General features: G+C 40.6%; 1 protein-coding gene across 2 annotated transcripts in view; it reads left to right on the top strand.

The window, feature by feature from the left end:
* Positions 1-3,882: 3,882 nt before the first annotated feature.
* Positions 3,883-15,261, top strand: part of LOC145996075 (cytochrome P450 6k1-like) — a 58,248-nt gene continuing 46,869 nt past the window's right edge. The window contains exon 1 of one of the 2 annotated variants that reach the window (XM_083132314.1): positions 3,883-3,954. The gene's annotated coding sequence lies outside the window, so the exon portion shown is untranslated. The remainder of the gene's footprint in view (positions 3,955-15,261) is intronic. The other variant, XM_083132317.1, reaches the window with a different exon arrangement.

Here is a 15,261-nt window from a genome sequence, read left to right as displayed (position 1 = left end):
GCAGTAGTGATTATTTTATTTGTTGGACAGCAAGGATATCCTTTAAATACATACAATGAATAAATCCCTTGAGATATGCAATTTAGAAATGAATTGATTTTGTGTTGATGTTTTCTTTTTGGTTGGAAAGCTAAGTACTTGTGTATGTGTACAGTAGCCTATATAAAAATGAAGTAATTTATCAATTTATAGCTCTTTTGTATGTTGTTTCCTCTCATGATGGAAAAGTGTGTGCCAATTTTTTTTTCCACCGCTGGTATATACCGCTGATCTAACATTTTATTTACCGCTCTCCTCAGTTTTCATTTACCATAAATGTGTCTCCCTAGCTATTATGTATGCGCGTGTGTGTGTCGATCGTCACATATAACGGTATTCTGGACCTCCAGATTAATCCATATCCCATGGTCCTCAGTTTTGATAGATTTATTGATTTGGTGTTTTAAGTCCACTGTACGCACAGATAGGCTCTTCCTCACACACACACATATATATATTGATTGATTGATTTGTTGTTTTAAGTCCACTTTATGCACAGATAGGCTAATCAGGACTGGACCCACAGTTTAAAGTGGGATCGAACCACGATGTGCCTCCACCGGGGATCGAACCCGGGACCCCTTGATTACGTCTTGTTAGTCTTTGACTTACCGAACAATTCTTCCGCAACTTACTGTCACCTCAAATCAAAACCTACCGAAATGCAAAGTAGTTCTCCTTGTAAAACGCGGCAAGTGTTTACATCTCACTTCATGACGTCAAACACGGCGTACGCCGATTGGCGAATCTTGAGCCTTTACAACAGCCTTGACTAGAGTGTCCAACGGGTGATTAACTTATATGTTTTGAGTTAAGGCAGTGCGTAGCGTGCAAAGGAATTACATACTGAACTTCCGCTGTGAAAAGTTTTCCCGGATGAAATGACTATGGAATTTTCTGGGAGCCAAGGTATCACTTTGGATGGCGACAACCTGTGGCGGCTTTTTCTTTGAAGGTTATACAACAACAAACAAGGTGCCACGGTGATTTGCTATTGGAACATTTTCTTGTGGAAGGGGTGGGGGGTAAATACCTCTGAGAGGTGTAAAAATCATGTAAAACCTAAAAAAAATATTAAAAAACTTAAAATAGGTTTAATTTAGGCACATAAACTTAAATAGGTTCTAACAAGCAAAATAGGTTCTATGTACGTCACGACATTGAAGTCGGAACAAACTATTTGAAATATTTTTTTCAACACGTTTAATTGAATTCATCCGCCTCATAACTATAGACTCAGACTTTCAGGTTCCAAAAAGCGTTCTTTTAGGTTTCTAACAAAGGCTCTGAAATCTTAAAATAGGTTCTAAAAATCCTAAAATAGGTTCTTAGAATTCTGAAATAGGCATCAAAAATATTAAATTAGGCTCGAAAAATCCTGAAAATTTCTGATTAGGTAGAATGATTAAAAAAATCACAAGAACCGTAAGAAGTTTTAGTATAACAACCAAATGTTAATTTTCTAATCAAATTTTCACTTGTATGCATAATTTTCAAAATTATCTACTTGGCAAAAGTTACTTGTTGCCACGAAAAATGAATTATGTATGTATAATTTGCTGCACAATATCAGGGTAGCTTCTCATTGGAAATTATTTGGATCCCGGGAATTATGCGTGAATTATTGTCTCTGTGAATTTCGGTGAAACTTGAAAAAAAGGTACAAGCAGATATTTTATTATATTTTTAATTAACTTTCAACTGAAACAGTGGTGAAATGTTACTTCGCAAGGCGTGAATGCTACAACAGGAACAAACTGACACGAAAGTGAGCAGGACCACACGTATCAGAAATTTGCACTTTGGACTGTGCATGCAGTAGAGGCGATTGAGTGCCAAAAAATTGAAGGGGGGGGGGCAAGGACAGTTGACCTTGTCTTAATAGACAATGCTTAACATTAAGGGTCCATAGTGTGAGAGCAAAAAGTAGGGGGGAACTGTCCCCCCTTAATTGTCACCACTGTGTGCAGGTAACAGTGGCATCAGACATTTTGTTTTGTTTAGAGCTAGGAAAATATCATAGATTTCAAGTCATTGAATTGTTTCGTTACCAAACCTCTGAGAGTTGTAAAAATCATGTAAAACCTAAAAAATATATAAAAACGTAAGAAAAGGTTTAATTTAGGTTCATACACTTAAAATAGGTTCTAACAAGAAAATTATGTTATTTTAGAGAATATAAAATTTCGTCAGTTTGTTGCGTTTTTTAATGAAACGATGACATAACTTACTTCTTATTTACCTGCAAAGGAAAAAAATACGTTTAAAACCTACTGATCGCGCTCCTTGTTCATGCATTTAAGACAAAACTTTTTTAGCAGCAAAGAGGGTGAATAAGATATAGTTGGTATTACTTCTCTTTCTACTGACAATGCATTACAGAAAAGAATCACATTGCGAGAAGAAAATTTTTAGATCCATTTCCTTGCAAACTGAAAGCAATATTGATTGATTAGGGAGCAAATAATTTCACGCGGTGCCATGGTATTTTTTTTAAACATTTTTTAAATTAGATCGTTCTGCTCCCAGGGCCGACTCCCGCCGCCCCCTAGCTATGGCTCTGAACTTTAGGAGACTCTAAGAAAAACAGATATGGCCAGCGACGCGAACAGTAACATTTTTCGAAAAGTTGCATTAGGATTAAATCAAAGGAGGGGCAATTGCCCCTCTGTACCCCCTTACCTGCAGGTGCCCTTGGCCGTCTGGATGAGAAATTGCAAGAAAACTAGTTCCATCATGAGTATGTCCTGCTACTCTTAGATTCTGCTATACTCTGTCTCAGTTATATCTGGGGCAAGCGAACGAAAATAAGTGTCTTCGCAAGTAGTGACGTTAGACGGCTCGACAAATGAACGGGCGAGAGGGAACGGGATTGCGTGGAGGGGGTGGAAAGCGACTGCAGTTACCAGCCTTTCCAACAGCGTGTACTGCTTTACTCTGTCTACTCGATTTCTCCCCTTCTCTGCCGCTATGCGCTGCCTTGCTTAAGATATAGCTGGGATACAGTGTAGAGCTAAGTGCCCAGAGAGCCTGGGTTCAAAACTTGATGCTTCGAGAACATCAGGAACAGTGTACAGTGCCCGGGGAGGAGGCGGACTGCCAGGACCCATTCCGGCTTCTAAAGAACTTAAGGATTTATGATGTCTGACTTCCTGTTTATTTCAGGTTTCTGTTTGTCTGTACAACTTTGCTTTATGTTTCTCGTTGTCGAATTGGTTGTTTGCTTTGGTTTATTTCACTTCGCTTGGGAACGAGCCAATCAAGATCTACGTTTCACACCGTAGCGACAGGATGCACAAGCCTGCCGTCCATTGGTGAAATCCTCAAGCGGCTTTTGTCGCGTGTCGCTTCGGTGTGTGAAATCTCCATAAATATTGCATGTTGCTACTTGTAAGGTATATCAGTCAACCAAACTGTATCTTTTACCATCGGACGGACATGTTTCAGATCCGAGGTTCGTGTTTGTGCTGTTATCATCTCTTCTCATTCATCATCACCGTCGCAATTAACCTAAGGTGTAGAAATTCGATGAAAAATAAACTAGAGGATATTTTTTTAAAGTTTTCTGTTCAGGATTTGCATTATAATATAAAGTTTAGAGATTTTTTGGTGGAAATCCTTAGGCAACATTGGCGATATATACCCATCAGATCAATCCTGGTGCGCTACTGAAGAGAGATTATCATGTTTTGTCCTTGTCAAATCTTAGTACACAGAACATTGGCAGCTATCCAAAAATATGAAAGACCATGACTTTCAACATTTCTGCCATCTGTATGAGAGTAAACAGCTTCCCTATCTGTAAAGTCGAATTCTCTGTACACGAACATCAATAATGTGTAAAATACATCAAGAGTTGAAGCTGTACGTAGTGTGAAGGGAATATAGGTAGTCCTAATCAATTGGAACACACAGGTATGTAATTCCTGTTTCAAGATTAATTACCCACGTTAGTTGCATTTGGTCTTCGTATTATGGTCACTAGATGGCAGAACGTGTTAACTTTAGTTATGTCTAATTACTACCGTACTAAAATAACATGTTTATTTCTTGGATTAGCTCATTAATTGTCTAAAAATATCATTTACATAACTTCATCGAAAGTTTATGTGCATGTAGTAATATTTATAACGTAGAAAATTATTTACGAAATTACTTACTGCCATATTGTTGATATTTGCTTGTTAAGGCTGGTGTAATGAACGAAGGAACAACTAGAAGACGGAAAAATCGAAGTGTGATGTTTGTAAGGGGTATTTCCACCTGGAATTTCAATTTTATTAGGTCTTGGGGGAGGGTGTTTAATATGAAATTACCAAATGCATCAAAGTAGTTGAGAACCGCTGTTCTCCAGTCGGTAGTGGTCTGACTGCCACACGGGAGATCCGGATTCAATTCCCAGGGAAGTCAATTTTAAGAGTATAAAGTGGGTGTGAATATTCCAATTCACACACACACACTATATATATATATATATATAAGGTAAAGTGCTCCCCTGTGCTTAGCACCACGCCATGAAGGCGTATAGGGGTGTGGGGGTAACGCCCCACACTTTCTTGATCCGGTCGTAAGTGGGGGTTATGTGATCAGCATCACGCCCCTGACCGCCTTTACCCCCCAGGGTTTCCCCCAGGTACCCATGTCTTTCGACGCTGGGTGGGCGCCGGTGTAACGGGGAATTTGGACTCCGTAGAAAAATGTCTGTACAGTCAATTTTCTACAGAGAAAAATGACTGCCCTTTTCAGTTCCCGTCAATTAAGCAGGGGGTAAAATATCCCCGTAGAAAAGTGACTGCCCCTTTAAATCCTGCTTATATTAGGAGGGGGTATAATTTCCCCGTAGAAAAGTGACTGCCCTATTAAATCCTGCTAATATGAGAAGGGGGTACAATTTCCCCGTAGAAAAGTGACTGCCCTATTAAATCCTGCTTATATTAGGAGGGGGTACAATTTCCCCGTAGAAAAGTGACTGCCCCTTTAAATCCTGCTTATATTAGGAGGGGGTACAAATTCCCCGTAGAAAAGTGACTGCCCCCTTTATTCCTGCTTATATTAGGAGTGGGTATAATTTCCCCGTAGAAAAGTGACTGCCTTATTAAATCCTGCTAATATGAGAAGGGGGTACAATTTCCCCGTAGAAAAGTGACTGCCCCCTTATATCCTGCTTATATTAGGAGGGGGTAAAAATTCCTAGTAGAAAAGTGACTGCCCCCCTAAGATCCTGCTTATATTAGAAGGGGGTAAAATTTCCCCGTAGAAAAGTGACTGCCCCCTTATATCCTGCTTATATTAGGAGGGGGTACAATTTCCCCGTAGAAAAGTGACTGCCCCCTTATATCCTGATTATATTAGGAGGGGGTACAATTTCCCCGTAGAAAAGTGACTGCCCTATTAAATCCTGCTAATATGAGAAGGGGGTACAATTTCCCCGTAGAAAAGTGACTGCCCCCTTATATCCTGCGTATATTAGGAGGGGGTAAAAATTCCCCGTAGAAGAGTGACTGCCCCCTTTATTCCTGCTTACATTAGGAGGGGGTATAATTTCCCCGTAGAAAAGTGACTGCCCTATTAAATCCTGCTAATATGAGAAGGGGGTACAATTTCCCCGTAAAAAAGTGACTGCCCTATTAAATCCTGCTTATATTAGGAGGGGGTACAATTTCCCCGTAGAAAAGTGACTGCCCCCTTATATCCTGCTTATATCTTATATTAGGAGGGGGTACAAATTCCCCGTAGAAAAGAGACTGCCCCCTTATATCCTGCTTATATTAGGAGGGGGTATAATTTCCCCGTAGAAAAGTGACTGCCCCTTTAAATCCTGCTTATATTAGGAGGGTGTATAATTTCCCCGTAGAAAAGTGACTGCCCTATTAAATCCTGCTAATATGAGAAGGGGGTACAATTAACCCGTAGAAAAGTGACTGCCCTATTAAATCCTGCTTATATTAGGAGGGGGTACAATTTCCCCGTAGAAAAGTGACTGGCCCCTTATATCCTGCTTATATTAGGAGGGGGTACAAATTCCCCGTAGAAAGGTGACTGCCCCTTAAATCCTGATTATATTAGGAGGGGGTATAATTTCCCCGTAGAAAAGTGACTGCCCTATTAAATCCTGCTTATATGAGAAGGGGGTATAATTTCCCCGTAGAAAAGTGACTGCCCCCTTAAAGCCTGCTTATATTAGGAGGGGGTATAATTTCCCCGTAGAAAAGTGACTGCCCGTTAAAATCCTGCTTATATTAGGAGGGGGTATAATTTCCCCGTAGAAAAGTGACTGCCCCCTTATATCCTGCTTATATTAGGAGTGGGTACAAATTCCCCGTAGAAAAGTGACTGCCCCCTTAAATACTGCTTATATTAGGAGGGGGTACAATTTCCCCGTAGAAAAGTGACTGCCCCCTTATATCCTGCTTATATTAGGAGGGGGTACAATTTCCCCGTAGAAAAGTGACTGCCTATTAAATCCTGCTAATATTAGAAGGGGGTACAATTTCCCCGTAGAAAAGTGACTGCCCCCTTATATCTGGTTATATTAGGAGGGGGTACAAATTCCCCGTAGAAAAGTGACTGCCCTATTAAATCCTGCTTATATTAGTAGGGGGTATAATTTCCCCGTAGAAAAGTGACTGCCCCTTTAAATCCTGCTTATATTAGGAGGGGGTATAATTTCCCCGTAGAAAAGTGACTGCCCTATTAAATCCTGCTAATATGAGAAGGGGGTACAATTTCCCCGTAGAAAAGTGACTGCCCCCTTATATCCTGCTTATATTAGGAGGGGGTACAAATTCCTAGTAGAAAAGTGACTGCCCCCCTAAAATCCTGCTTATATTAGAAGGGGGTAAAATTTCCCCGTAGAAAAGTGACTGCCCCCTTATATCCTGCTTATATTAGGAGGGGGTACAATTTCCCCGTAGAAAAGTGACTGCCTCCTTATATCCTGATTATATTAGGAGGGGGTACAATTTCCCCGTAGAAAAGTGACTGCCCTATTAAATCCTGCTAATATGAGAAGGGTGTACAATTTCCCCGTAGAAAAGTGACTGCCCCCTTATATCCTGCGTATATTAGGAGGGGGTAAAAATTCCCCGTAGAAGAGTGACTGCCCCCTTTATTCCTGCTTACATTAGGAGGGGGTATAATTTCCCCGTAGAAAAGTGACTGCCCTATTAAATCTTGCTAATATGAGAAGGGGGTACAATTTCCCCGTAGAAAAGTGACTGCCCCCTTATATCCTGCTTATATTAGGAGGGGGTACAAATTCCCCGTAGAAAAGTGACTGCCCCCCTAAAATCCTGCTTATATTAGAAGGGGGTAAAATTTCCCCGTAGAAAAGTGACTGCCCCCTTAAATCCTGCTTACATTAGGAGGGGGTATAATTTCCCCGTAGAAAAGTGACTGCCCCCTTATATCCTGCTTATATTAGGAGGGGGTACAAATTCCACGTAGAAAAGTGACTGCCCCCTTAAATGCTGCTTATATTAGGAGGGGGTACAAATTCCCCGTAGAAAAGTGACTGCCCTATAAAATCCTGCTTATATTAGGAGAGGGTATAATTTCCCCGTAGAAAAGTGACTGCCCCTTTAAATCCTGCTTATATTAGGAGGGGGTATAATTTCCCCGTAGAAAAGTGACTGCCCTATTAAATCCTGCTAATATGAGAAGGGGGTACAATTTCCACGTAGAAAAGTGACTGCCCTATTAAATCCTGCTAATATGAGAAGGGGGTACAATTTCCCCGTAGAAAAGTGACTGCCCTATTAAATCCTGCTAATATTAGAAGGGGGTACAATTTCCCCGTAGAAAAGTGACTGCCCCCTTATATCCTGTTTATATTAGGAGGGGGTACAAATTCCCCGTAGAAAAGTGACTGCCCCCTTATATCCTGCTTATATTAGGAGGGGGTACAAATTCCACGTAGAAAAGTGACTCCCCTCTTAAATCCTGCTTATATTAGGAGGGGGTACAATTTCCCCGTAGAAAAGTGACTGCCCCCTTAAATCCTGCTTACATTAGGAGGGGGTATAATTTCCCCGTAGAAAAGTGATTGCCCTATTAAATCCTGCTAATATTAGAAGGGGGTACAATTTCCCCGTAGAAAAGTGACTGCCCCCTTATATCCTGCGTATATTAGGAGGGAATACAAATTCCCCGTAGAAAAGTGACTGCCCCCTTATATCCTGCTTATATTAGGAGGGGGTACAAATTCCCTGTAGAAAAGTGACTGCCCCCTTAAATCCTGCTAATATTAGGAGGGGGTATAATTTCCCCGTAGAAAAGTGACTGCCCGTTAAAATCCTGCTTATATTAGGAGTGGGTATAATTTCCCCGTAGAAAAGTGACTGCCCTATTAAATCCTGCTAATATGAGAAGGGGGTACAATTTCCCCGTAGAAAAGTGACTGCCCCCTTATATCCAGCTTATATTAGGAGGGGGTACAAATTCCCCGTAGAAAAGTGACTGCCCCTTAAACCCTGCTTATATTAGGAGGGGGTACAATTTCCCCGTAGAAAAGTGACTGCCCCTGTAACGGGGAATTTGGATTCCGTAGAAAAGAGACTGTACAGTCAATTTTCTACAGAGAAAAATGACTTCCCTTTTCAGTTCCCGTCAATTAAGCAGGGGGTAACATATCCCCGTAGAAAAATGACTGCCTGTCAATTCCCACTTAAAAGAGGGGGTACAAATTCCCCGTAGAAAAGTGACTGCCCAATTAAATCGTGCTTATATTAGGAGGGGGTACAATTTCCCCGTAGAAAAGTGACTGCCCTATTAAATCCTGCTTATATTAGGAGGGGGTACAATTTCCCCGTAGAAAAGTGACTGCCCCCTTATATCCTGCTTATATTAGGAGGGGGTACAATTTCCCCGTAGAAAAGTGACTGCCTATTAAATCCTGCTAATATTAGAAGGGGGTACAATTTCCCCGTAGAAAAGTGACTGCCCCCTTATATCCTGCTTATATTAGGAGGGGGTACAAATTCCCCGTAGAAAAGTGACTGCCCTATTAAATCCTGCTTATATAAGGAGGGGGTATAATTTCCCCGTAGAAAAGTGACTGCCCCTTTAAATCCTGCTTATATTAGGAGGGGGTATAATTTCCCCGTAGAAAAGTGACTGCCCTATTAAATCCTGCTAATATGAGAAGGGGGTACAATTTCCCCGTAGAAAAGTGACTGCCCCCTTATATCCTGCGTATATTAGGAGGGGGTAAAAATTCCCCGTAGAAGAGTGACTGCCCCCTTTATTCCTGCTTACATTAGGAGGGGGTATAATTTCCCCGTAGAAAAGTGACTGCCCTATTAAATCCTGCTAATATGAGAAGGGGGTACAATTTCCCCGTAGAAAAGTGACTGCCCCCTTATATCCTGCTTATATTAGGAGGGGGTACAAATTCCTAGTAGAAAAGTGACTGCCCCCCTAAAATCCTGCTTATATTAGAAGGGGGTAAAATTTCCCCGTAGAAAAGTGACTGCCCCCTTATATCCTGCTTATATTAGGAGGGGGTACAATTTCCCCGTTGAAAAGTGACTGCCCCCTTATATCCTGCTTATATTAGGAGGGGGTACAATTTCCCCGTAGAAAAGTGACTGCCCTATTAAATCCTGCTAATATGAGAAGGGGGTACAATTTCCCCGTAGAAAAGTGACTGCCCCCTTATATCCTGCGTATATTAGGAGGGGGTAAAAATTCCCCGTAGAAGAGTGACTGCCCCCTTTATTCCTGCTTACATTAGGAGGGGGTATAATTTCCCCGTAGAAAAGTGACTGCCCTATTAAATCCTGCTAATATGAGAAGGGGGTACAATTTCCCCGTAGAAAAGTGACTGCCCCCTTATATCCTGCTTATATTAGGAGGGGGTACAAATTCCTAGTAGAAAAGTGACTGCCCCCCTAAAATCCTGCTTATATTAGAAGGGGGTAAAATTTCCCCGTAGAAAAGTGACTGCCCCCTTATATCCTGCTTATATTAGGAGGGGGTACAATTTCCCCGTAGAAAAGTGACTGCCCCCTTATATCCTGATTATATTAGGAGGGGGTACAATTTCCCCGTAGAAAAGTGACTGCCCTATTAAAACCTGCTAATATTAGAAGGGGGTAAAATTTCCCCGTAGAAAAGTGACTGCCCCCTTATATCCTGCTTATATTAGGAGGGGGTACAAATTCCCCTTAGAAAAGTGACTGCCCCCCTAAAATCCTGCTTATATTAGAAGGGGGTAAAATTTCCCCGTAGAAAAGTGACTGCCCCCTTAAATCCTGCTTACATTAGGAGGGGGTATATTTTCCCCGTAGAAAAGTGACTGCCCCCTTATATCCTGCTTATATTAGGAGGGGGTACAAATTCCACGTAGAAAAGTGACTGCCCCCTTAAATGCTGCTTATATTAGGAGGGGGTACAAATTCCCCGTAGAAAAGTGACTGCCCTATTAAATCCTGCTTATATTAGGAGAGGGTATAATTTCCCCGTAGAAAAGTGACTGCCCCTTTAAATCCTGCTTATATTAGGAGGGGGTATAATTTCCCCGTAGAAAAGTGATTGCCCTATTAAATCCTGCTAATATTAGAAGGGGGTACAATTTCCTGCTTATATTTCCCCGTAGAAAAGTGACTGCCCTATTAAATCCTGCTAATATGAGAAGGGGGTACAATTTCCACGTAGAAAAGTGACTGCCCTATTAAATCCTGCTAATATGAGAAGGGGGTACAATTTCCCCGTAGAAAAGTGACTGCCCTATTAAATCCTGCTAATATTAGAAGGGGGTACAATTTCCCCGTAGAAAAGTGACTGCCCCCTTATATCCTGTTTATATTAGGAGGGGGTACAAATTCCCCGTAGAAAAGTGACTGCCCCCTTATATCCTGCTTATATTAGGAGGGGGTACAAATTCCACGTAGAAAAGTGACTTCCCCCTTAAATCCTGCTTATATTAGGAGGGGGTAAAATTTCCCCGTAGAAAAGTGACTGCCCCCTTAAATCCTGCTTACATTAGGAGGGGGTATAATTTCCCCGTAGAAAAGTGATTGCCCTATTAAATCCTGCTAATATTAGAAGGGGGTACAATTTCCCCGTAGAAAAGTGACTGCCCCCTTATATCCTGCGTATATTAGGAGGGAATACAAATTCCCCGTAGAAAAGTGACTGCCCGTTAAAATCCTTCTTATATTAGGTGGGGGGTTTCATTTCCCCGTAGAAAAGTGACTGCCCTATTAAATCCTGCTAATATGAGAAGGGGGTACAATTTCCCCGTAGAAAAGTGACTGCCCTATTAAATCCTGCTAATATTAGAAGGGGGTACAATTTCCCCGTAGAAAAGTGACTGCCCCCTTATATCCTGTTTATATTAGGAGGGGGTACAAATTCCCCGTAGAAAAGTGACTGCCCCCTTATATCCTGCTTATATTAGGAGGGGGTACAATTTCCCCGTAGAAAAGTGACTGCCACCTTATATCCTGATTATATTAGGAGGGGGTACAATTTCCCCGTAGAAAAGTGACTGCCCTATTAAATCCTGCTAATATGAGAAGGGGGTACAATTTCCCCGTAGAAAAGTGACTGCCCCCTTATATCCTGCGTATATTAGGAGGGGGTAAAAATTCCCCGTAGAAGAGTGACTGCCCCCTTTATTCCTGCTTACATTAGGAGGGGGTATAATTTCCCCGTAGAAAAGTGACTGCCCTATTAAATCCTGCTAATATGAGAAGGGGGTACAATTTCCCCGTAGAAAAGTGACTGCCCCCTTATATCCTGCTTATATTAGGAGGGGGTACAAATTCCTAGTAGAAAAGTGACTGCCCCCCTAAAATCCTGCTTATATTAGAAGGGGGTAAAATTTCCCCGTAGAAAAGTGACTGCCCCCTTATATCCTGCTTATATTAGGAGGGGGTACAATTTCCCCGTAGAAAAGTGACTGCACCCTTATATCCTGATTATATTAGGAGGGGGTACAATTTCCCCGTAGAAAAGTGACTGCCCTATTGAATCCTGCTAATATTAGAAGGGGGTACAATTTCCCCGTAGAAAAGTGACTGCCCCCTTATATCCTGCTTATATTAGGAGGGGGTACAAATTCCCCGTAGAAAAGTGACTGCCCCCCTAAAATCCTGCTTATATTAGAAGGGGGTAAAATTTCCCCGTAGAAAAGTGACTGCCCCCTTAAATCCTGCTTACATTAGGAGGGGGTATAATTTCCCCGTAGAAAAGTGACTGCCCTATTAAATCCTGCTAATATTAGAAGGGGGTACAATTTCCCCGTTGAAAAGTGACTGCCCGCTTATATCCTGCTTATATTAGGAGGGGTACAAATTCCCCGTAGAAAAGTGACTGCCCTATTAAATCCTGCTTATATTAGGAGAGGGTATAATTTCCCCGTAGAAAAGTGACTGCCCCTTTAAATCCTGCTTATATTAGGAGGGGGTATAATTTCCCCGTAGAAAAGTGACTGCCCTATTAAATCCTGCTAATATGAGAAGGGGGTACAATTTCCACGTAGAAAAGTGACTGCCCTATTAAATCCTGCTAATATGAGAAGGGGGTACAATTTCCCCGTAGAAAAGTGACTGCCCTATTAAATCCTGCTAATATTAGAAGGGGGTACAATTTCCCCGTAGAAAATTGACTGCCCCCTTATATCCTGTTTATATTAGGAGGGGGTACAAATTCCCCGTAGAAAAGTGACTGCCCCCTTATATCCTGCTTATATTAGGAGGGGGTACAAATTCCACGTAGAAAAGTGACTGCCCCCTTAAATCCTGCTTATATTAGGAGGGGGTAAAATTTCCCCGTAGAAAAGTGACTGCCCCCTTAAATCCTGCTTACATTAGGAGGGGGTATAATTTCCGCGTAGAAAAGTGATTGCCCTATTAAATCCTGCTAATATTAGAAGGGGGTACAATTTCCCCGTAGAAAAGTGACTGCCCCCTTATATCCTGCGTATATTAGGAGGGAATACAAATTCCCCGTAGAAAAGTGACTGCCCGTTAAAATCCTTCTTATATTAGGAGGGGGTATAATTTCCCCGTAGAAAAGTGACTGCCCCTTTAAATCCTGCTTATATTAGGAGGGGGTATAATTTCCCCGTAGAAAAGTGACTGCCCTATTAAATCCTGCTAATATGAGAAGGGGGTACAATTTCCCCGTAGAAAAGTGACTGCCCTATTAAATCCTGCTTATATTAGGAGTGGGTATAATTTCCCCGTAGAAAAGTGACTGCCCTATTAAATCCTGCTAGTATGAGAAGGGGGTACAATTTCCCCGTAGAAAAGTGACTGCCCCCTTAAATACTGCTTATATTAGGAGGGGGTATAATTTCCCCGTAGAAAAGTGACTGCCCCTTTAAATCCTGCTAATATTAGGAGGGCGTACAATTTCTCCGTAGAAAATTGACTGCCCTATTAAATCCTGCTAATATGAGAAGGGGGTACAATTTCCCCGTAGAAAAGTGACTGCCCCCTTAAATACTGCTTATATTAGGAGGGGTACAATTTCCCCGTAGAAAAGTGACTGCCCCCTTATATCCTGCTAGTATTAGAAGGGGGTACAATTTCCCCGTAGAAAAGTGACTGCCCCTATTATCTTTAATATATATGGAGGGGGTACAAATTTCCCCCTAGAAAAGTTACTGTTCTAATAATTAGTTCTTACATGAGAAATTGCATACAAAATGCTACGGAGAAAAGTTGCTGCTTACTTAATTTACTTCACAAAACAGTAGGGAAATTAGATATACTATATTGTCGTATAAAGCCTTTATAACTCTGGTATCTGGCACATCATTGACTTAATTATTACGTACAACTTTCTCATTTGAATGTTCATCAAAACATTTGAATGAGTCTACCATTTGAGTAGGGTGATAAAGGTGTCCTGGTTTCAATACCCGGTGGAGGCACATAGTAATTCGGATCCAACTTTAAACTGTGGGTCCATTCTTGATTAGACTTAGTGTGCATAAATTAAAACGCTAACTCAATCAATCCATCAATCAAGACATTTGAATTGCATTTTCTTGAAACATTTTGGACAACAAATTTGTACACAATGTGTGTGTGTACTGTCACAAATAAATAGGTTTCTCATCATAAAAATACTTCTTATATAATCTATGCATAACTAACAAAAAGTAAAACACTTTGTCCCTTGTGGTAATTATATTTATTTGAAAAGCACGACGAGAGCCCGTAGAAGCGATATTTTAACATGGAAATATTTTATAACTTGTAAAATATAATTGAAAGTGGTTGCTTCCACATATCCGTAGTAACTCTCGAATTTAAAAATTACATTGATGCATTTTATGATAGAATCTTTGATCAATTTTTAAAATAATCGAATACACACGTTATTCGTGTTATGAGGTTGATAAATCATAATTTTGTTACACAGAAACATATATTACATATAAACATACTTACACACACCAACATATTTATGTACACACTAATCATATTTTCATAGGAACAAATAACAAGATACATCTACACGCAGACTATAGTTTTAATTGTAACATTTTGATCAGAATCAATACGATTCAGAAACACCAGGAGTACACAAGTCAAATAAAACAATTGTTTTAACTTCAAAAAAATTGAACAAAAAAATAATATACAATGCATATAGCATGAGAATTATGATTTATCACTTTTCACTAAATATGTATTTCAATAATGCTGTAGTGCATTTTAATATAATATGTGATGTATTTCAATTTATACAAAAACTTTATCAAATACAGACATTTATAATTTCGTTGTGGTTTGCAACTAACCTATTACATATTATTCACCATGTTTAACACATGAAGGAGTCAGTGGATGATATTCTTAAGCCACATGGTTGATTTTTATGTTGTTGTTGTTGAACATACCATCATGCACAATAAGCAACCCACTGTCCAAAAAGTGCGAGACATTGTCATTTTTCTTTTCGAATGGCAGTATAATATGTACATCACTGAAGTTTTTGGCTCTCCAACCAGGTGGTCATCTGTGTAGTGATATAGTCATAAGCCACACTTTCCCGCTACGTAGGCTGTACATGCACCGTTAGAAAACATGGATTTTGGAGACAATAATGAAGGAAGTGACGAGTCACATCTTTTTGATAGTAATAGTGGAAATTTCTGGCACCCGTCAGCTAGCAGTTCAGTGTGGAACTCATCCTTCTGTACGTGTAATTATGAAATAGAGTTGTGGTTATGTTCGCTGTGGCTTGTGACTATCCGTTGAA

This window comes from Lepisma saccharinum, chromosome 12, assembly GCF_977018435.1.
Source record: "Lepisma saccharinum chromosome 12, izLepSacc3.1, whole genome shotgun sequence".
Classification (NCBI taxonomy): domain Eukaryota; kingdom Metazoa; phylum Arthropoda; class Insecta; order Zygentoma; family Lepismatidae; genus Lepisma; species Lepisma saccharinum.
Note: the sequence above shows the minus strand (reverse complement) of the source record. Positions and strands in the feature narration are given on the sequence as shown.